Source organism: Taeniopygia guttata, chromosome W (genome assembly GCF_048771995.1).
Source record: "Taeniopygia guttata chromosome W, bTaeGut7.mat, whole genome shotgun sequence".
In the NCBI taxonomy this organism is placed as follows: Eukaryota; Metazoa; Chordata; class Aves; order Passeriformes; family Estrildidae; genus Taeniopygia; species Taeniopygia guttata.
Window position 1 is genome coordinate 11,399,458 of NC_133064.1, and position 23,359 is coordinate 11,422,816.

The 23,359-nt window shown below is 44.3% G+C and overlaps 1 protein-coding gene and 1 long non-coding RNA gene across 5 annotated transcripts in view; one reads left to right on the forward strand and one right to left on the reverse strand.

Annotated features, from left to right (window-relative positions):
• LOC116806898 (guanine nucleotide-binding protein G(q) subunit alpha) overlaps positions 1-23,359 on the forward strand; it is a 374,172-nt gene that overhangs the window by 300,234 nt on the left and 50,579 nt on the right. The window lies entirely within an intron of this gene.
• LOC116806897 (uncharacterized) lies at positions 1,015-23,356 on the reverse strand. The gene is made up of 2 exons (XR_012053441.1): positions 16,301-23,356; positions 1,015-10,184 (listed from the first exon to the last, which is right to left on the reverse strand). It is a non-coding gene; the product is annotated as an uncharacterized lncRNA (long non-coding RNA).

Sequence of the window (23,359 nt, forward strand, 5' to 3'; positions counted from 1 at the left end):
AAGCCGCGGCGGCACGCAGGGATCCGGCGGGGGAAGAGGCGGCGGGCCGGGCAGCAGCGGCAGTCGGGGCCAGGCGGGAGAAAAAGCACCGGGGCGTCCCCAACCGGCTCTATAAGTACGGGATAGGGGAAACCCGGGGCGGCCAATGAGATAACGCCACGGGGGGACTTGGGGATAGTGGGGTGCAGGGGTCCAATGGGAGATGGACAGATGGAAGGGTGCCCGGTCGTCTCTCGACCCCGCCGCATGGCTGACAGATGGTCTGAGAGACGTAAACAAAGTGACTAAGCACTTCCTCGGGAAGGCAGACCGCGGGGGGAAATGGGAGAACCCGGGAGGTCACTTACAGAGTGCGGGGGGATACATGGAATGACCTTATACATAATAGAACATATAATAACACAATTCCACAGTAATGGAGTCTGATAATACATGATAAAACAAAGCTTTATTGAGACAGTAAGAAAGATGAACAACAATTCCCCCATATAGCAACTCACCCAATCACCAATAGTGAGTACAGGATTATTGCCGTGCGAGATCGGCTCCGGGCGGACGCCTGTGGGCACGGCGAGGAGGGAAGGAGAGGGCGGCCGCTTTCCCCTCGTCTCTGCAAGGCTCAGTTTGCGCGGGAACAGACGGGTGCAAACACGTGTTTGTTGTGGGAGCATGTTCCCCGAGACCCCAGGGGACCAAGCGGGGCTCGTTTATACCCCGTGCCGGGGGCGGGGGGGAACCTGAGCCGCGGCCAATGGGACGGGAGGGAGGGGACGGGGGCAGAGGACAGGGGCAGGGAAACCCTGGGGGTTACAACGGGAAAGCCGCAGGGGGGGATAGGGACCGGACCGCATGGTGAGAGGGAGTGATAAGGGAACGCAGGGTCAGGACAAGGGACCACGGGGGGGAAGGGGGAGTGAGATGGGAACGCAAGACAAAGGGGGAATGCGAGGGAAGGGGGAGGGGAGGGGGGGGGGGGAAGAAGAGAAAATTACAAATCCCGCACAGGATCATAAGTGAAATGAACAGGTTCTATGCCTTTATTAATAGTCAGCTCTTTATTAAAAAGTCAACTCGGCAGAGGGCTCAACGAGGAGCTCGCCTCCGCTGTTGTAGCTTCTCCCGTAGCCGAAGGGTGAGCAGGCGTGCAGAGTCTGTCCCTGGAGTCTCCATGGCACGCTGGTAGCTGGAGGTGAAGAGGTGTGCAGTCCGTATCTGAAGTCCCAGCAGACCGTCCTCTCTCCTTTCCTCCCGGCACACTGGTGGCCGCAGGGTGGGGGGGATGTGCAGAGCCTGCTGCCGAAGCCCAGCAGCAGCTGTCCCTCTCCTTCCCTCCTGGCAGCACCAGGAAGTGTGTGTCAGCTTTGCTCCTGCTTCCCACAGCCCAGTCCAGTCTCGTCCTCTGTAGGTTATGGTGACAGGTCAAACACAGACTAGGGATAGGGTTCCCTTTTCCCCAACCAGCACACCCATCCAGCCCCCTCCACTGTGCCCATCTTTTCCATTTAGGGGTGTTTTTCATCCCCAAAACCCCCTCCCATGATTCCACTGGATTATTTTGCATCCCAGTCCTAGAATGGTAGTGAGGGTGGGGGGAGGTAGGTGATTCCCAGGAACAATTAGCTAATTAACATTTCAATGTCAGTACTTAGCCCAAGCCAAGTGTCCCAGCCAGGCTGTTTTGTTCATAACAATAAGCAATGCCATGGCTCTGTTGGACTGCCAGGGACATTTGATGTCAGGGTCATCTGGAAGAAACAGCTAATCATGCAAATGCCTTTTAAATGAGGAAAATAATTGTGACAATGTAGGTCAGGTCCAGAGTGTTGGCAGACTGTCTAAGATTACCAGTATTGGTTAAAGGAGAGGGTGTTAGAAGGCAAGATGTTCCTTCCACCCTGTGATTCCCTCAAATCATCACTTGACGTGGAGTTTTAGGCAAGGGTGTTATTTTGATGGGCTGTTAGTTATATAATAATCTAGGTGAGGTTGGTGTTCCAACACCTGCATGGTATGTTATACAGTCAGAGGTTTAAAGGTGGTGTATCACAAGACAGGTACTGTAGAATCACCTCTATCAAGTATCAGTTGTGCAGGCATCTGGGAGGTGATTACTGTTATGAATAGAGAGGAGAGCTTAAACAAGTCCTGACTGATTCAGATTTTTGGCAGTAGCTCTGTTTGGGGTTGCCTGCACCCCAGATCCTTCTTGCTCATGGGTTCTTAATCATAGCCAATTTGGTCCATTACAAAACTAATAATTTATTTAATCAACACAAATTTAACAGACATAAGACTTTAACAGATTACTTCCTACACAGGATAAACAAAAGAAACAATACTAGTTGATAAACAATACAGTGCACGAGTGAGGTATCTATTATTACAGCTAGTGAAGAAATAGTATAGATTAGGATTCAATGTATCTTACCATCCAATTTCTGATGGGGCACACATAGGATCCTTTCCTCTGTTTCTGGAAAAGTAACCACAAAGATGCATCCAAGCTTCAGAAAGTAGTCCTACACATTTCCAGGGAGTGTGTAGGAGACTTCTACCTTCCTGAAAATTTGTGAAGCTTTTGTAGTTGTAAAAATAGTGCCTTTCAGTGTAGGATTCCTGGCTTCTCTCTCTACATCTTGCTCTCAAGGCAAGGGATGTTTATTATCAGCTGGGGATCTTACCTCCTTTGAGTCAGAGATAACTCACTGCTGGACATCTGTCCGGAGCTATGCACCAGCTGATGGACAGAACAGATAAGCTTTTTTGTGGCAGAGGGGAGACACATTCCACTCCTGTGACTGAAGGCACCGGCTTTACCTCATGGAGGGATAGTGCAGGTACCTCTTGCCTCCATGCTATAAAAGCATCCACTTTCATATATTTGTGCACCATCATTGAGTGTTTTGATACACATTGTTTTCCTAAGATGCATTATTTCTTCAAAAGATGTTGTATATATTATTGATATTGATAAGAAACACCTGCTGTCATTTCAGCTTATGTATTTAAGTATTGGATCATGTAACACATATATGTATATTAAAAAAAAAAGATTAGTGATAAACCAAAAGATTATAAGACATGGCATTAAATTTAGAGTGTTCATGATAGTTGAAGACAATCTAATAAGTCATTTTTATTTGTGTTGTTATCAGTCCATGTAGGATAGGTTGTTCCCCACCCCTTGAGTCTTAAGATCATAGGAGGATGAGATGCAAATCAGGAACAAAGAATTCATGGAGGTATCTTCTTCGTTGTAGTGATTGAAGGAGTTCAATGGATGGTCAGTGACTCTTTTCACTTCCATTCACGCTTCTTAGTCCAATGTTCTTCAGTGAAGTTCAGTATTTTGCATATTCTTGCTTAATATATCAAGTGTTAGGCAATTCTAAAATAATCTAAACCAATATATATGTATTATATAATAGTCTGTCACAGGGAATCAAAGATGTAATAAAGCTCAATTATTTTTACTTACTTAGGATATTACTCCAATTGGGAATTTTATGTTTTATCCTGGAGATGTAGGAAGAAGTAAACAAAATTGATTTCATAATCATATGAAAATTCAAGTCATATTTAGGGTGAAATATTTTCTACCCACTGACGATCAAAGACATAAGCATCCTAAAGCAATATTTATAGAGCACCACAAAGTATAATCAAAACAACTAAAACTATCAAATAATTTGGTACTTCAGTAGTACTAAATGAGGGTTTTAATGCTATGTCAACAAGTTTAAGTGGAATAGTTGTGCTGTGGAAGCCAAAAGCAAATCCAAAGCTATTTGATTTTGTTCAATTAACTTTGAGAGGTTGGTAAATTTTTGTTTCAAGGCATTGATTGTATCATCAAACTGTCGATTTATGGAGATTTGGGTTATCTCTCCTTCCAGGAGTGGTATCACCTTAGTTGGAGTAAGACCTTTAAAGAATATATTTGGTGTGGAGTTCTCACCATTTGAATACTTTCATGAAATACATAAAGGACTGAGAACGAACTAGCAATCGTTGCAATTTGTTATCAGTGTCACAGCTTGCATTAGCTTTATGTGTGAGTTTCCCTTCCAAGGGTCAGGTAACATTTGCTGTATGTGTGTTTAGGAAAAAACAGCACTAGTAGTTTTTGTTGGGATGGCTGATTAGCCATGCTGCATTATTGCAAACATTGAACTGTAAGCATAAAAATGCAAACAATACCATAACTGACATTTTTGGTTACAGCAGATTGATTAGTTACTATATAGTCCAATATGGCGTCTCTGTGTCCAGAGCTGGCTTTATTTGCTTATAGGAGTCCAGAAATTTCACTGTTTTTGGCAGCTGTGCAGGTAGTGAACAGTCCTTCTCACTGCTACTTGAATGGCTTCTTGTTCCACATCCAGATACACACCTAGCTTTTGTCTAGTGAGGGTATACTTAAACATTCAAGGTTATTAGAGAAACCAAAACAACAGAACTTAAGCAATTATAGATATGTTTCTCACAGTTATGGCAGTGGTTCGATCTCTGGCCTCTAGTTTTAAATACAGCACTATATTCACTCCTGCCAGACAGGGACAGTGTAGGAGCAGTTTGAGAGGCTTCACTGAGAAACTCGTTTTGTTTCAGAGCAAAGTTAAGCTTGTACAGAGGCAAGAGTGTAACTGTATAGAGTTTTAGTACAGGGAGACTGGAAAATCAGTCACTGAGTTCTGAAATAGTAGTCTTTGCATCAGTATGCCTGCTTCTAGTGGCAATTACTTGTAAGTGTTAGATGGTTTAGAGGTTCAATATAACCTATTTGCCAAGTTGACCAGAGTGTTTTGTTATTTTTTTATATGCAAAGGTGGTGCCAGGTTTGGACGGCTTTACTCAAGCCTCAGTTGGCAATATGGACATTGTGTGAGAATGCCTTTACACATCTTCCTGGTCAACAAAGTTCCTGCTTTGTGTTGCAAAAATAGTTTCCAGTGTACCCTAATTTACAATGTAACTATTCATCAAACTGATACTAGTGTGAGAAACAAGGCTCACTCTTTAAAATTTTTAAAGTTTAACAAGGGATAAAAGGGACAGTAAACAGCACTGGGTACTTGGCAACTGCCAGAGGCACACCAGTTAACTTAAAACAATTTTCTTATATACTTTTTCATTACATTGGTCAAATGCATATTCATGAAGATTATACATACTTAAACATTCCTTTGAGTTTACATGTTCCAGGCATTCTTTCTGCTTGGTTTGGTCCTTGACCCGTCTTCTTAAAGTATGTGCCATACTGCAGATGAAATTTATATATTTTATTTCTTCACAAGGCCCCCTGTTCTGTGTTTTGACAGTTATTGATATCCTGAAGGGTCAGTGGTAAATTCTTCCTTACATTCTTTCTTTTGATGTTTATTTTCCTGGTTCTTTTCAATGTTATCTTATCACACAGATAAGAAACTCCACAAGTACATTAAATCAACATTGGCTATTTAACGAAATTATCTGAGTTATACTCACCCTTGTCAGTTAGTTACAAAAATAAAGGCGGTAGCTACTTCTGCAAAAGTTAACAATACGATGAACAACGCATAGTCTCTATTTTAATATTTTGCGAAAGCCTAAAATATATGTTTATCATACTAATATATAAGCTACACAGGGCCAGGGCATTGGCCACAAAAGCTGACAAATAATACTATATTAAAGCAGTTAAAAGTGATTACAAATTGTGCTATATCAAAATTGTTGTGATTAATAATAATTTGCAAAAGCCAGTACATAATAGCAAAAGCCAACAGCTACATAGTTATTTATAACACTAGTGTTGTGGATTAGTTTTTATCTTTCTGATTTTTTTCAGCTAATTCACTTTGCTGCTATTGTAATGAACAGGGTCTATGCCTTTATTAATGTTCAGCTCTTTATTAAAAAGATCAGCTCGGCAGGGGGCTTGACACAGAGCTCACCCCTGCTGTTGTAGCTTTCCCGGTAGCTGAAGGGGGAGAAGGCGTGCAGAGTCTGTCCCTCGAGTTTCCGTGGCACACTGGTAGCTGGAGTTGAAGAGGTGTGCAGTCTGTATCTGAAGTCCCAGCTGGCACACTGGTAGCCAAAGGGTGAGGGGATGTGCAGAGCCTGCTGCCAAAGTCCAACAGCAGCTGTCCCCTCTCCTTCCCTCCTGGTAACACCAGGAAGAGTTGTTCTTTTGTGCCTGCTTCCCCCAGCCCAGTCCAGTCTGGTCCTCTGCAGGTTATGGTGACAGGTCAAACACAGACTAGAGATGTGGTTCCCTTTTCCCCAAGCAGCACACCCATCCTTCCATTTAGGCGTGTTTTCATCCCCAAAACCCCCTCCCATGAGTCCACTGGTCTCCCTATTTTGCATCCCAGTCCTAGAATGGTAGTGAGGGTGGGGGATAGGTGATTCCCAGGAGCAATTAACTAATTAACATTTCAGTGTCGGTACTTAGTTCGAGCCAAGTGTCTCAGCCAGTCTGTTTTGTTCATAACAGTTTTGATATGTCGGAATCTGTGGGTATTGGTGATTCCGAGATTGTAGAAAGTCTCTGTCTTTCTGCCCCGTTGCCAAAGAAGAAGCCATAATTCGTCTGTGCTGTTTTCAAGGTTGTTTATTCTTGCTTATCTATAACATGTTCTGCTGCCCTGCCACAGGTCTGTCCTGCAGGGCAGCGTGCGGGGCCCTGCCCCTCAGTGGGATGTTATAAACATTATATACCAGAAACTATGTGTACTATATTTACAATAATGTGCCAATATTTATCACCTACGTTAAACAGCATGTCCCCAGCTTAAACCAATAGATAAATGCCAACACTACAGTGAAACATGGAGGGCATGAAGAAGGAGGAAAAAGACAAGACACACCCAATTCCTCCTTCTTGTCCCCTCTGAACCCCTAATCTAGAAACCTAAAATTTTACTTTTGCACCTGTGCCACACTTAATTAATTACTCTTATCAAACACTCAGAGCTTGTAATTCATCCTGTAAGATTGAAAACTCCTCTCCATGGACAGAGATCACAGACAGTGTCTCTTGGGGCTCTGTACAGGGGGGTTCCTGACCCCTGCCAGGGTCCTAGACCTGCCAGGGCAGCCAGAGGGAAGCCCTGGATTCCCACATTGATAGGCTTGTAACTCCTGGGTTCTTGCATGAGTATTAACCAGTCCTATTGAAGCGATATTCGGACTAAATAAATAGACTCCACAACTCGAGGTAGTTATGAAGTGGGTATGTATGGGAGCGCTCGGCACAAGTGAGATAACTCTCCGAAATCTTGTGCCCCGAGCTGAAGTCTGACCCCCGACTTTATTCACAAAGGTGTTACATATGCAATACATTACACAATTTTTCTATGCATATTCAACCCCTGGCCCCGCCTGTCTTCGGTTCTCATGCTAAATAGGTCCACGCCCTTCTGAGCACGCGTAGTTCTTTGTGAGGGTTTCTTATGGGGGTCCCTGGTGGTCTTTTTATTTATATCTTAGTCTTCCTCAGCATTGAACTTTTGAACTCTCCTCCTCTGCGCTTGCGCTTTTGGTCCTTTGCTCTCTTATCTGGATAAGTTCATAATGTTTGACATGCTGGCGACATAGGGCTTCCTCGTCTGGGGGTCTTAGCATTCTTTGTCCTTTCCGGTATTTGTCCTTTGCAAGAAGCTTTAGAGATCTTTGTTTTTCTTTCCTATGCCCTTCTGTGCAGGGGTTTCTTAAAATTCAACACACAATTCTACAAACATGATACATTCATTTCTGATACACTCATTTTTGATACATTCCTTTTATACATCTATTTTTGATACATTCATTTTGTTAGTTTAAGTGATCTCTGGAAAATCTTTTGTTTCAGTCCCCCCTTTTCTTAAAACATAGTAAATTCTTTTACTACAGGGGTTCTGGTCTCATTCCTAGCTTACTATCATGATAGTCTTCTTTTATCAGGATCCCATGAGTTCTAGAAAGTGAAGTTAGAATGGGTACACGTTGTATCATATTCCAATTCCACACAAGTGTTAAAATAGACATTATTAGACTTATGGTAACCAATATTAGTAAGACAATAATGGGGTGACATAGAGTGTTCATGATGCCCGTCGCAGTCGGTGACCACCCAAACAATGCATCCCACCAGTTATGACTTCCGTCTTGTTTTATTCTTTGCAGGACTTTGTTTATTTCAGTTACGTCATGATGGACTGTAACCAGAGTTCTCCGCCCATTTTTATGAACCTCCTCTATAATTTTGATTAGATCTTGATGTTTCATTAATTGTTTTACTAGGGTCAGATTCATCCCAATAGTTGTGGGAGGTAATTCATCGTAGGTTGTGTAGTTTGACTTCATTAACTGGTGGGATACGACTGGTGCTGAGTATATAAAATCACACCCGGTAATCTTGATGAAGTTACAAATACAGAAATTTGAATGATTTTTACTAGACAAGGGGACTTTGTTTTTATCAATTTCTATAACGTTACACACAGTTCTCAAACACACACAGCCATCGCCTATGTATACTAGTATAGTTTGTTGGTTGTTGTCTGGGTGGATTTCAAAGTGGCAAATGCCCTGATCAGTGTCAAGGCATACGTCTTGAGCACTAATCAGATTACTCTCACAGATTAATCCTTGTTGTTCTCGAGCAATGCAAGGCTCTAGGTTGATGGTTTGCCATTTCCCTTGGTTTTTCCAGGCCCATGCTCTGTGTTCTGAGGGGTAGAGTACTGACTTTTCATGACTTAATCCTAGAGCAATGATGGGGTGAATAGTGTGAACCGTGGCATTACGAACGGTGAGCACAAAGGCAGTAGCTGTGGTAGTGGTGGGATCATATGTAAAATTTACCATGGTCCACCAAGACTGGAGGTCTCTCTCAAAGTCTGTAGCACTGTCCCAGACAACTTTTCGTATTTCCACTGGAAACACCCCTTCACTTCCTTCCCTTATGATTAAAGCAGCTGTTGACTGTATCCATAATTGCGCTTGTATACAGCTAAGGGCTAAAGATATGTTCTCTTGTGCTCCTCCTAATGCATCTATCAGTAAACTATGGTCATGATCTTCAAAGTTTCTCCATTTTGGCAGTACTCTTGAAACCTGCCACTGACTATTTCCTAGTGCTAATAGAGATGACTGTAAGGGTTGTTTTAATTTTGTTAGGTCGCTAGTTGCTATAGCTAATTTATTCATCAATATTTCAGAGTCAATCCCGTTCAAAACTCCTAACCCGGTCCCTAAGATCCCAGTCAAATCCCTTTGCATTCTATCTCGGAGGTGTACTCGTTTCTGTAGCCACTTTGTCCATCCTTCGAAGGACGACCTTAGGAAAGGGGAGCAGGCTGGCTGAACTGTCGAGATATTAATTTGCATTAACAGTTCAATGCGTTTAAGGGACCATTCTGGGTTAAATAACAGTTTTTGTTGGCCCGTATTCCTTATAACATATGGCCCGATTTCATAAACTCTAGGTTCAAGATTGGATGGTGTATTTTGGGTTTGCGCTTGAGTGCTGGAGTGGGTTGTAGCTGGTTTGGCTATAGCATTTATTATAGATTTAAAGGACAGCCCAATAGTGTCACGGGCCCAGAGGCAAACCACTTTACTAGTTTGTTCTAATTTGAATTTGCACCAACAGTCTAATTCACTTGGATGATTGCAAATCTTCTGGCGATCATTCACACTGATTTGAGTCACTTTGTTGTGGGTAGTCCCATTAATCATTCGACACCCTATTTCAATTACTTCTCCTATGGTCCCTTGGAGTGACCACAAACCCTGGTTTTGCCACTCTTGTTGGGTATATATTTGATTACTGTGTATGACCAGAGTTGTTAGATTTAAACCTCCTAAATCGGAAATTTTCCCCATGGATCCAGTGTATTGAGTAAAGGCTTGGGACCAAGGCCATTTAACGTCGTTCTGACTAGGTTTACCTTCTAATTGTTGGAATGCAGCTAGGATTGTAAACAATATTTCAGTAAAAGTCCCCACCCACCATGACATATTCATTTTGTTCGAGTAAATTTTAGTTTTAGTTCACCATCACCCGGTGTTATCTTCCAAGTGGCTTCTGGAGCTTTCTTAACCCGACTGTGGTGGATCCAGGCGCTTTGTTCCTTAATCTTGATTGCAGTGAAGGTAGTAAGGAGTACTTGGTATGGTCCCTCCCACTGTGGTTCCAGGGCTCTCTCTGTAAGAGACTTAATATATACATAGTCTCCAGGTTGTACATCATGTACCGGTGCATCGAGTCCCGTACCCCGAGTTCCGGCTATATATTTCTCGATTGCTCTAAGTTGTTTATTTAGAGCGATCATATAGGAGGTTAGTGATACGTCCTGGGCAGATGTTCCCTTCTGCACCCCATATGGTCTCCCATAAAGCAATTCAAAAGGGCTCAGTTTTTCTTTGGTCCTGGGTTTGGTTCGAATCCGCAGTAGTGCTAGTGGGAGGGATTGGGGCCATGGCAAATTAGCCTCCTGTCCCAACCGTACAATTTGTTGTTTGATCAAATGATTCATTTTCTCTACTTGACCACTTGATTGTGGGTTATATGGGGTGTGAAGTTCCCAGTCTATGCCCAAGTATTGGCTAACCTGTTGTACTAATTTTGCAATAAAATGTGGTCCTCTATCTGAGGAGATTGTAGCCGGGACCCCAAATCGTGGTATGATTTCCTGTACCAATACCTTAGTTACCTCTCGAGCTTTAGAAGTTCTGGTGGGGAAGGCTTCTGGCCATCCTGAAAAGGTATCTGTTAGGACCAGTAAAAACTTATACCCCCCTTTTCTTGGCAATTCCGTGAAATCAATCTGCCATTGTTGTCCTGGCCCATGGCCCTTCCCAATCTGGCCAAGTTTTGGTTTGGGAATATTCTTGGGGTTTGTCTGGAGGCAAAGGTCACATTGTCGAGTCACTTGAGTGATGGTGGCTCGTAAATGTCTAGCTATGATCTTCTCATTCAGATATCTATACAAGGCATCTATTCCCCAATGTGTTTTCTGGTGCTCCTCCCTTACTAGGGACCATAATAACTAGAAGGGTATGACTAACTTTCCTTCTATGGTAGCCCATCCCTCTGAGTTATAATGTCCTTTTTGCTCTTGAATCAATTTTGTGTCTAATTTGTTGTATTTCGGCTTACCTTCGAGGGAAATTTGCCCATCTGGGATCAGTGCTACCTCAGTTATTACCTCCATCCTTGCTGCTTCTTTTGCTTTCCTATCCGCCAGCTCGTTTCCCTCTTCCAGTTCTGAGTTTATCCTCTGGTGTGCCTTAATGTGCATGATCGCTACTTTCTCTGGCAATTGCACTGCTTCCAGAAGTCGCAGTATTTCAGATGCATGTTTAATGTTTTTCCCTTGAGAGTTCAGCAGTCCCCTCTCTTTCCAGATGGCTCCATGAGCGTGCACTATTCCGAAAGCATACTTTGAGTCCGTATATATATTTATCTCTTTCCCTTTTGCCAATTCTAAGGCCCGAGTTAGAGCGAATATTTCGGCCTTTTGTGCAGAGGTATTTGTTGGCAGGGGTCCAGATTCTATTACCTCTTTGCAGGTGGTTACTGCGTACCCGGCGTGCCGTTTTCCATTGACGACATAACTGCTTCCGTCAGTAAACCAGGCTTCTGCATTCTCGAGAGGGGTTTCCTTCAGGTCAGAGCGGCTGGAGTAGGTGGCCTCGATGGTCTCTAGGCAGTCATGCTCCACTGGTTCTCCTCGGTTTCCACTGAGGAAGGAAGCTGGGTTGACAATGTTAGTCACCACTATCTCTACATCATCTTGTTCTACCATAATAGCTTGGTATCTCAGGAATCGTTGTGGGGAAAGCCAGTGTCCGCCTTTCACCTCCAGTACTGCAGACACCGTGTGAGACACTAGCACAGTCATTCTCTGGCCCAGGGTGAATTTATGTGCTTCTTGGATGTTCATTACAACTGCTGCCACAGCCCTGAGGCACCCAGGCCACCCTTTAGCGGCTGTGTCTAACTGTTTAGAGAAATAAGCAACTGCTCTCCGGTATGGACCGAGGTCCTGTGCTAATATTCCCAAGGCAATTCCTTGCTTCTCATGGGAGAACAAAAGGAAAGGCTTACTCACATCTGGCAGTCCCAGAGCTGGAGCTGACATGAGGGCTTTTTTTCAGTTGGTTGAAAGCCTGTGTAGCTTCCTTTGTCCACTGGATGTCCCTGCTTTCAGTTGCAATTAGTTCATATAAGGGCTTTACAAGCAGTCCATAATTATAGATCCATAATCTGCACCACCCTGTCATCCCCAGGAAAGTTCGTAACTCCTTTACAGTTTGAGGTTTTGGGGTTTGACATATTGCCTCCTTCCGGCCTTGGCCCAGGCTACGTTGTCCAGCACTGACTTCGTAACCCAGATAAATTACTTTTTGTGTGACTACTTGGGCCTTTTTCTTGGATACCCGGTACCCTTGGAGCCCCAGAAAGTTCAAGAGGCTTACCGTCCAGGCCACGCATGCGTCCTTTGTCCGTGTGGCTATCAGGATGTCATCTACGTACTGTAACAGCTTTCCTTCCTTGGGAGGGGCTTTCCAAGTCTCTAATTCCTTCGCAAGTTGCTCTCCAAACAGAGTGGGTGAATTTTTGTATCCTTGTGGGAGTCTCGTCCACGTAAGTTGGGTCTTCCGCCCACTTTTGGGGCTTTCCCATTCAAATGCAAAAATTTTCTGACTGGCTTCATGGATAGGAAGGCAAAAGAAGGCATCTTTTAAATCTAAAACGGTAAACCAAGTTAATTCAGGTGTTAAGCAAGTTAATAACGTGTAGGGATTGGCTACCACAGGATGCAGGTCCTCAGTTACCTTGTTCACAGCTCGCAGATCTTGTACTAACCGGTATGACCCATCAGGTTTGCGCACCGGTAGGATAGGGGTATTAAAATCAGACTGACATTCCTTGAGTATTCCTAGACGTAAGAAGTTTTCAATTATTGGGCTAATCCCTTCCCTATCCTCCCTCCTCAAGGGATACTGTTTAACCCTGACCGGGTGTTTTCCTTCTTTTAGCCGGATCTGTATAGGGGAAGCATTTTTCGCTCTCCCTGGTACATCAGAGGCCCACACCCCAGGGAATACCTGATCCATTACTACTTCATTAATTTCAGTTTCTCTCGTGATTTCGTTAGTGGTTAGTATCAAACTTAATATTTCTACATATTTTTGATCGTTTACCTCCAGAGTCATTTCCCCATTTTTAAATGTAATGGTTGCTTGTAATTGTGCTAGCAAATCCCTGCCCAAAAGTGTCTCAGGGGAGTTAGGCATATATAGGAATTTGTGAATCCCCCACTGCTTTCCCAGTTTGTATTTGAGTGGCCTGAAGAAAAATGCCTTTTCAGTTTGGCCAGTCGCACCCGTAACTATAACATAATCATCTCCTATAGGCATCAAAGCTGTATTTAGAACTGAGTGTGTTGCCCCAGTGTCAATTAGGAATCTTACTTCTTTCTCCATTTCCCCCAGCTTCAGATTTACAACCAGAGGGCCTGCTGGGGTAGTCTCCTCCGGTCCCCCCTAATCTTCTTGCACATGGGCCACCATTGCCCCTCTTTGATTCCCTTGACCATTTTGTTTCCATTCTGGACAGTCCCTCTTCCAATGGCCCTGTTTCCGACAGTTTGCACATTGATTTCTGCCCAATCGGGGAGGGCCTTGCCTGGATGGCTCCTGCCTGTTTCCATGTTTTCCTCTCCGCTCCTCCTGTACTATTGCTACTAAATTTTTCATCCCTCGCTTATATCCTTCCTCCCTGTTGCTAAAGACCCCCCAGGCTTCTCCCAGTAGATTTTCTAGATTCCGGGCGTTTTCTCCTCGAATCTTCTGGAGCTTGCGCCTGATATCCCCTGTGGACTGCCCCAAAAATAGATTAACTAGTTGCTGTATTCCCACCTCAGATGCAGGGTCTAGTGGTGTATAGCGCCGCATTGCATTTCTCAAACGGTCTAGGAACTCTGTGGGGGATTCTGAGGGTCCCTGTTTGATAGCATATAGAGCTGACCAATTTATGGTCTTAGGAATTGCTCTTTCCACTCCCAATATTACCCAGTCTTGGTACTTCTTTAGCTTTTATCTCCCTTCTGGCTGGTTTGGGTTCCAGCCTGGGTCTTGAAGTGGAAAATGTTCCCTTAGATCTACTTCTTGTTCTCTAAAATGGTCTGCTACCAGATCTCCTGCTGTTTTTAGAACCAACTGCTTTTCTGTTTCAGTGAACGCATCTAATAACAATTGAATGTCACCCCAGTCTGGGTTGTGTTGCTTCATAATGTATCGTAAACGTTTAGCAGTGTTGACTGGGTCATTTCGGTAATCTCCTGCAACCCTTTCCCATGCTTCCAAATCAAGGGTGGAGAATGGTACCTTGACTAGTGCCTTTTCTCCCTCTAATGTCACTATCTCTCTTAAAGGGGCTTGCAGTATCTGTCCTCTGGTTCGGGATGCAATTGGGCTATCTGTAGGGGTTGGAGCGTGTGTTCTTTCTGAAGGAAGAGAAGGGGTGGGTGGAACAGGTGTATGTGCTGCAGGTACTGCAGGTACTGCAGGTACTGCAGGTGATGCAGGTGATGCAGGTGGGGTGTGTAGTGGAGGTGTTGGAGATGGTGCTGATGCCTCTCCTAAGTTCTCACCTCTTCCTTCTTGCCTTCTTAAGTGAGGACTAAATAGATTACTTAGATCTTGTTCTTGCTCTTCTAGTGCTGTGCGATAAACTTTATCTGTCCTGGTGCACCTCTGTCCTATACTACAGGCTGAGCAGCACCGTTTAAGTTTCCCCATTTTGCCTCTGTTTTCCCTTTCCAGAGCCAGAACGAGGGGATCAGAGGGGGCCCTGATGCCACAGTCCCTTTGCCAATCAGGGTTATTTCGAAGGGAGAAAAACATATTACAATAAGAAACTTCCTCCCATTTCCCTTCCCTTCGTAAAAATAGCATCAACTGCAACAAGGTATTATACTCCAATGTACCTGTAGGAGGCCATCTGGCCCCCTCCTCTAGGCGATAGAGTGGCCACCAATGGGAGCAATATTTGATTAAGCTCTTTTTGTTTTCCACGCCCCCTTTACCTGCTATTTCCTTCCAGTGAGCTAAGATACACACTAATGGGCTGGCCTTGGATATTTCTGTACTTTGTTTTGCTCCCATTATGCCTCCTAGAGCCTTACAAATTTAATCCAGGCCACTGGGGAGGGAAGGAAAAAAGATTTTTTTTTTTTTTTTTTTTTTTTTGTTAGTTAGGACTCAGCAGCAAATGTTCTTGATTTTGCACAACGACTACTTAGGAACTAGTGATGCTTGTAAGTGGTGTTTGCAAGTCCTGCCTTTTACTAGCTGCGCTAGTAGTTAGCAAGTCTGGGCTGCGTTCTTGCTCACCAGAGACAGCCCGCGCCGCGTCGCGGTATCTTAGCAACAAAAGCGCTGCGCTTTCCCGGCCCCGCTGTGCTGCGTCGCTTAGCAACGCTGCGCAGCGACTTCCGGTAGCGCCGCGCCTCCCCGGCCCCTCCGCGACGCTTAGCAACGCTGCGCGGCGACTTTTCGCAGCGCCGCGGCAATTTCCGGCAGTGCCGCGTCTCTTACTGTTTCACTCACACAGACACACATATATACAAGCACGCACGTCCGGACGTAACAAACACACCACACTGAAACGGAGATCTCTGTCTTTCTCCTCTTGAGCTGCACAATCAGCTCTTGGATTTAACCCTTTCCTCCCTCCTTTAGCCGCGCAATCAGCTCAAAAACACAAAAAAAGAGGGGGGGGGGGCTCTCTTTCTCCTCTCGAGCTGCACAATCAGCCCTGTGATTTTAACCCTTTCCTCCCTCCCTTAGCTGCGCAATCAGCTCAAAACAAAAAGGGGGGGGAACCTCTCTTTCTCCTCTCGAGCTGCACAATCAGCCCTGGGATTTTAACCCTTTCCTCCCTCCCTTAACTGCGCAATCAGCTCAAAACAAAAAGGGGGGGGAACCTCTCTTTCTCCTCTCGAGCTGCACAATCAGCCCTGGGATTTTAACCCTTTCCTCCCTCCCTTAGCTGCGCAATCAGCTCAAAACAAAAAGGGGGGGGAACCTCTCTTTCTCCTCTCGAGCTGCACAATCAGCCCTGGGATTTTAACCCTTTCCTCCCTCTTTTAGCTGCGCAATCAGCTCAAAACAAAAAAAAAGGGGGGGGGGGACCCTCTCCGCCGCCGATCTTACCCTTGATGGCGGTCCGCTTGCAAGCCCCTTTGGCAAACCTGAGCGCAAGAAGCGTTTTAATGCGACTTATCAGTGCCGTTCTTAAACAAAAGAAAATAATACATACCACTTTTGGTCCGCTTATCGACGGGCCGTGCTCTGCTCCCTGTAGTGTACAGCCGAGGTCCAGAATCCCTCCGGGGAAAGTGCCCCGCGGCGCCTGAGGGTGTCTGCCCTCCACCGAACCCACAGGTGAGCAGAGAAGTCCTGCCGCGGTCGCCAAATGAAGCGATATTCGGACTAAATAAATAGACTCCACAACTCGAGGTAGTTATGAAGTGGGTATGTATGGGAGCGCTCGGCACAAGTGAGATAACTCTCCGAAATCTTGTGCCCCGAGCTGAAGTCTGCCCCCCGAATTTATTCACAAAGGTGTTACATATGCAATACATTACACAATTTTTCTATGCATATTCAACCCCTGGCCCCGCCTGTCTTCGGTTCTCATGCTAAATAGGTCCACGCCCTTCTGAGCACGCGTAGTTCTTTGTGAGGGTTTCTTATGGGGGTCCCTGGTGGTCTTTTTATTTATATCTTAGTCTTCCTCAGCATTGAACTTTTGAACTCTCCTCCTCTGCGCTTGCGCTTTTGGTCCTTTGCTCTCTTATCTGGATAAGTTCATAATGTTTGACATGCTGGCGACATAGGGCTTCCTCGTCTGGGGGTCTTAGCATTCTTTGTCCTTTCCGGTATTTGTCCTTTGCAAGAAGCTTTAGAGATCTTTGTTTTTCTTTCCTATGCCCTTCTGTGCAGGGGTTTCTTAAAATTCAACACACAATTCTACAAACATGATACATTCATTTCTGATACACTCATTTTTGATACATTCCTTTTATACATCTATTTTTGATACATTCATTTTGTTAGTTTAAGTGATCTCTGGAAAATCTTTTGTTTCACTATATGGATTCATTGGGACTGAGCCTGCAAAAACAGCCATTTAAACATCTTTCTGTTAAAATTCTCTTTTCCATTTACTTGCCAGTCTTGCACTTCCACTGACACAATCAGCATGTAACACCAGCTCAGTTTGTGTAAGAATTACACCACCTTTGCTTTTTCGTTTACTGCCAGTACTTTCAATTCCATCTATTGTTTATCCAGTATAGGGTTAGGTTTTTGTAATGCTAGCATGTCTTAGGGATGAGTGTGTTTTCCTCCCACCTTTTGAAGTTTGTAATATTTTTCTGCTTGTTAGTTTTATTTTGCAATGTAACCAATTCTGCTGCAGATACCACCAGCACCAACCTTGCCTTTTGTTATGTAAATCTCGTCTTTGCAAGCAGGCAGCCTTGAGGAGGGTTGAGAGGCAGAGAAAACCAGCGTAATTTCTCCCTCAGGCATGAGGATTCCTCATTGTCCATCCCTTCTGTGAGAAATGACACTCACTTTTAAAATTTCAAAGGTTTATTAAACCTTAACAAAAAGACAACAGAAGACTGAATAAGGGAAAATTGTAGCACTGGGAGCATGGAACTAAACCGCCATGTGCTCGTCTACAAAATGGATGCTCCACCTTTTTTACCTCTAGCCCCTCCCAAAGTCTTGTCAGTTGACTCCTTCTTCACCGTCCAGTGGTGGAGATCACTTTCTTACATCTTGATTGGAGGTCAGGTGTTACCATAGTAACAAGTCAACCCTCCCCAAATGCCCCAACTACCAACGCCATCCTTCTGGCAACAATACAAGGGGGAGGGGAAAGAAGACTATAGGATGACATAATACAGTAACGTAACTATACATCTACATAACTTCTCCTGACATATACATAATATTCATCCCTTAATTATGAGAGCCAACCATCTTATTACTCACCTATAACACTTCCATCAGTAGTGTTAATCTGACACAAAACTCCAAAGCTATATTTGATAGTACACACTAAAATCCAACAGACACTCAAAATTTACGTTCCAACACTGAGTAAATGAGTTAAATCTACACAGGCAATTTGAAGAAAAAGATGGGGGGAAAAAACCTCAAAGCATCTGGTTTATGACTCCTTAGTCATATGCATACCATTTGTGAGCTGTATTTCCTCTGGGGAAGTGTGAGAAACAACTGCTCACTTTTAAAATTTCAAAGGTTTATTAAACCTTAACAAAAATTACAACAACAGACCAAATAAGGAAAACATTTTCAGCACTGGGAGTCTCTGTGACTACCAGCCACATGCTCGTCTGCAAAATGGATGCTCTGCCTTTTATACCTGTCCTGGGTTGACTATAGGATGCTTTTATCCCCAATCGTCTGTTCTGTTTATGCTAAATAACAAGTTTTGCACCTTTATAACTTGTTCCAAGAGTGAAAAGGAGAGAGAAGAAACATGCAGTTTGTTTTCAGAAAACTGCACTCACTCCTCCACATTCCTGCTCCTGGACTGTGTTGTCTACAGATAGATAGTGGGACAGAGCTCTCCTTTGCTTTTAGTTAGTTTTAGTTAACTGAGGCAAAGAAGTTCCCTAGACTGTGGTTTGTTTTTTCTTTTCCTTTGCTTTAGACCTGTTTAAAACTGCTCTAGACTAAACACCCAGAAGAGGAGTGTCAGCTCACACCTGTGGCTCAGCAGGCCGGGCCTGGGCTGCAGCATTCCTAGTGCCAGAGGGACTAATAAGAGACTGAGACAAACTGCAACCCATAAAATGGACTTTCTAAATTTGCCTCTCTTTTAGAGCAGCAAGAGGTTTTATTGTTTAATATTGTTTAGGTTTTCTTGTTTAATAAACAGGTTTTTCCACTTTTCTCCAAAGAAGTATTTTTCCCGACCCAGTTGGGGGAGGGGCCGATTAAATCTGCTTCCTAGAGGAACCCCTTTGAAGGTTATCTCCCAAATTTGCCCTAAACCAAGACAAATACATTTATTGGTGCTCAACGTGGGGCCAAGAAAGTGAAAAAAATCTTTATTAATTACATGCTAGTTGTGCTTACTCTGTAATGAATTAAAGCAGTCGCTAGCCATGTTACTTAAATTCATAATATCTCTCAGAGTAGAAGCCTTCATATAGTTCTAGTCTCTAAACTTTTTAAAAGTTTTAATACCTTTCTAGTCACTAAAATTATTTTTTTGTCCAGAGATAGCTCTAGTATTGTCCCTAATATGTAGTTTTTTACAGTAGAAGGGCACAGATTAAAATAGCTAGTGTGCTAGGCTCAGTAATAATGATTTATATAGCATTTACAAAAATACTAGAGTCTGTTCAAGATGAGTATAGTTTATAGTTTCTTCGTCCTACCCTGTGTCCCAGTTCCAGTAGTATGTTTTAAGCGTTTATTAGCAATTACACCCAGTTTGTTTAAAAAAAAAAACCCAGAGGATGAAGCTTTCCAGCCTTTCCTTTCCTTCTTCTCCTTTAAATCTGTTATGTCACTTTTTGAGAATGTTCAGTTTCCCCTAAATGTTAAAGTAGACCACTTTTCTAGTATTTAATCTAATAAGCTTCCTCTATACAGTCTACAGCTTCTCTAGAATGAGGGCTAAGATGTCTAGAGGAGCTGATGAAACCCCTAACCCAGGAGTAGACCCAAGTGTGGAAAATCCTGAGTATAAAAAATAAGAAAATATGAACCAAACCCTAAAAAAAATTTCTAACCCTCTTGACTGGGATTTTAGCCCCTCTCAAAGTTTTGTCAGTCAACTCCTTGTCTGCCATGCATTGGTGGAGATTACTTTCTTATATCTTGATTGGAAGTCAGGTATTGTTATGCCACGCCTCCTGGTAATAAGCCAGCCCTCTCCAAATACCCTGACTACTGAGGCTATTACAAGGGGGAGATAAAAGAGGCCTATGGGGATGGCATATTACAATATCATTACTATATATCTATCTTTTAATTGTGAGAGCCAACTATTACATTACTCATCTATAACAGGAAGCACCACTTTTCTTAATGCTGATTAGCAAACTAAAAGGTCTTTGGATTTTTACATGTTGCTGCTGTTGAATTTTATTTGTTTAAGATTTCAAGTCAGAGATCCCTTTTCCAATTTTTTATCAGCATTTGTGATACCTGTTCATTGTCACCATTAAATCAGAAATTACACAGATAAATTAGTGACACACTCCATACATTCTCAGAAGACTCATCCACTTTATTAGGAAACCCATTTCTTTTTATACTCTAGTTCACTACAGGTAGACCTGATTGATCCTCTAATTAAAAAAACTGTCATAATTGGCTAATTAAGCATCCACCCTTTGGTAAACATATTTCCATAAGACATTCCACATGTTCACAAACACCAGGTGCAGCAACTTAAGAATTGTCTACAATTATTTTCTCTGAGCTTCTCACAGCTTTTCCCAGAACAATACCTGGGAAACTAACTGTTTCTCTCTGTGACCAGAGAGCTACCACCACAGGTCCCTCTTTTGTGTTTAAAGAGGAAGGCGGCATTTGTAGTCCACTGCAGGGCCCTTTGCAGGAAGGAGAACAAAAACAGCTCAAGGGTTCCCTTAGCAATTTGCTGGTGGTCAATCAGAACCTCAATCAGATGTTGACTTAGAATGGTCAGGGAGATTCTCTACTTATAGAATATCAATCTCTATCATATCATTGAAACAGGGTTTACAGTATGAGAAAACCAAATACCAATGTCTAATGTCTCTTAGGAAATGAAATGAATGACCATTGTTTTAAAGTCCAAATAGCTGAATCTCAGGAGAAGTTCCATTCACTGGATATGTTGATCTTGACATCACTGAATGTCCTTCTTGATCCTGAAACAGAGAACAGCTGAAGAAGATTAATAGGGACATCATACCATGATGATGGTAAAAGCTTTGTTGACAAATTGCTTCTATATGTTTCCAGACACGGGTGTGTCTTGGTTATGAGCATGAGGAAACCTCAGAGCAAACAATGCATGTAATGAAAAAGAAGCAGGCAACAATTAGGAATTAATCAGATAATGCACATAATCAATAACACATGTGACATTATATAATTATCAGGCACTATAGCACTGAACTGTCATCCCAGAGTCTGCAACAGCTGATAAATGTCAAATCAGCAGAGAGTTGGGGAATCATGTCTGGATCATGGTTCTCCAATCTTCCTTTGAAAGTAGGCTCAGCTGTCATATATATGAAGTCAAATTGTCAAGTCAAAGTGACTTGAATACCTTTTGATGCAGAAAACATCTGGGTTTATTATCAATCATCCCATCCAGGTAGAGTAAGGGCCTGGCCACAGCCCAAGTTCTAATTGGTAGGTGTCACTTAACACATTTTAATACAAGGCTCTTAGGAATAACCGTTATGAGTGAATGAATGGTTCAGATATCCTTTATGTTATTTCTGTATATCTGTCCTCTGGGCTTCCTGCTGGTTGGGTTTGCAGGATTACCTTTTCTGCCTGTGTTTCTGTGTAAAACTGCGACCAAATTCAGAGGTACCTGAGAAAATCACTGGAATGTCATAGCAACAGCCTTTAACTCAACCAATTGGGCTGAGCCTGACTCGTGGCCTTCCAGTACTTTGAGCCGTCAGTGAAGACAGTGGGTTTTTCTTTGTACCTCTTTTCCCATTTTTTGTTGAAGGCAAGCGGCGGGGCAGTGGCACAGATGCCACCACTGCTCCATCCCACCAAGCCCAGATCCCTGTGGTTTGTTCCCTTCCCCCACCTTTTCACGTTAGGAGAGGGAAAGGAAGGAATGCAGGAGAGGCTGGAGAAACCAACTCCACCTCACAATGCCGCCCCCTCCTCTCCCCACTCCCTCCACGGCCACTGGTCCATGTCGGTAAATGGGAAGGAGGGGCTTTCTAGGGAACATGGAATTTCATCCTGGATTTGGGGTCCCTGGCACAGCCTGCACTCGATACCAGGATGAGCGAATCACTCCCGCCTTCACTTTTACTGGTCGCCCCCACCACGCAGCCTATGTCTCGGTCGTCTCCCCGGCTCTCCGCCCATTCCCCGCCTCTCCCGGGCATGAAACAAGCCACAGCCTTTCGAGATCCCGTTCCTTCCGCCCCGGGAATGAAAACGGGACACACGGGGAATTCCACGGCACAGCGGGGACCCCACAGAACAAGGGGGCCCCCTTGCCAGGGAAGGTGGTGGTCCCAGGGGGATGTTGGTTGCCAGAAAAGCACTGAACTTCAGATTTCGCAGCACCGTCATGTTGGCGCTCAACTGCAAGGGCACACCCCTGCTGAGGGACAGGCTGTTGGCATTCTCTGCTGTCACTGTCCGCGTCCGTTGGCAACCTGATGGAAGCAGCAGGGAGCGGGCCAACTGGGAGCGGTGAGGTGGGCTGGGGATCTTTAGCGTCACAGCTCACGTCCCGGATGGGAGGCGGGCCAGCTGGAGGAGGCGAAGCAGGCGGGGGGTGTGGCTGGTACAGTTGCGTAGGCTGCGTAACTGGTGATGAAGGAGCCGTCGGTCCAGCGGCGTCACTTGTCGGCAATGGAGGCGGCTCCGCTCCACACGTGCACCACAAGTGGGGAAACCCAGCGGCGGCGCCAAGGGACGCCCGGCTCCCACCGCTCCATCCACCTGAAGTGGGACCGCCCCCGCCTTCGGCGGACAAGCAGGCGGGGGAGCGGCCCCGGCAGGCGCTGCGGGAGCAAAGGGGCTGGTTGCAAGCCCCGGCACGGGGGGCCAACCGCTATCGGCACGGCCCTGCCCATGGCGTGGCTTGTGGTAGTAGAACTGCAAAAGACATAGGGTGTCACACTATGACACAAAATAACTCACACAAGCAGGCCAGATGCAAAAGGAAAGAAAAAGAACCCAAAAAAAGCAAACTTTATTTTCTGACTCCACTATATATACAATAGCAAAAGTGACAGTGGATTGGAGGGAGAAACTGTCACCTCTCCAACCACACTGGTCAAACCAACAGTCCATCAAATTTCTCCACCCACAAAGAAGAATGCAAAACAATCATTGTTTATATGAACAGTGTGAGAAAATTCAGTAGAAATATGTAAATATCAGAAGGCGTAAGAAACTTTTAGAAGAACTTTAAAACTCTCAAAAGAACAGGGCGACAATCGGGTCAGCCTATCCACACGCCGCACGGAGGGGGGGAAGGAGCAGGCAATTGTCCCGTTCGCACTGGTGAAAGCGAAGGGGCAGGAGCGACTGCGGCTCCGGTCGCGGCATCTGCCGACAGTGGAAG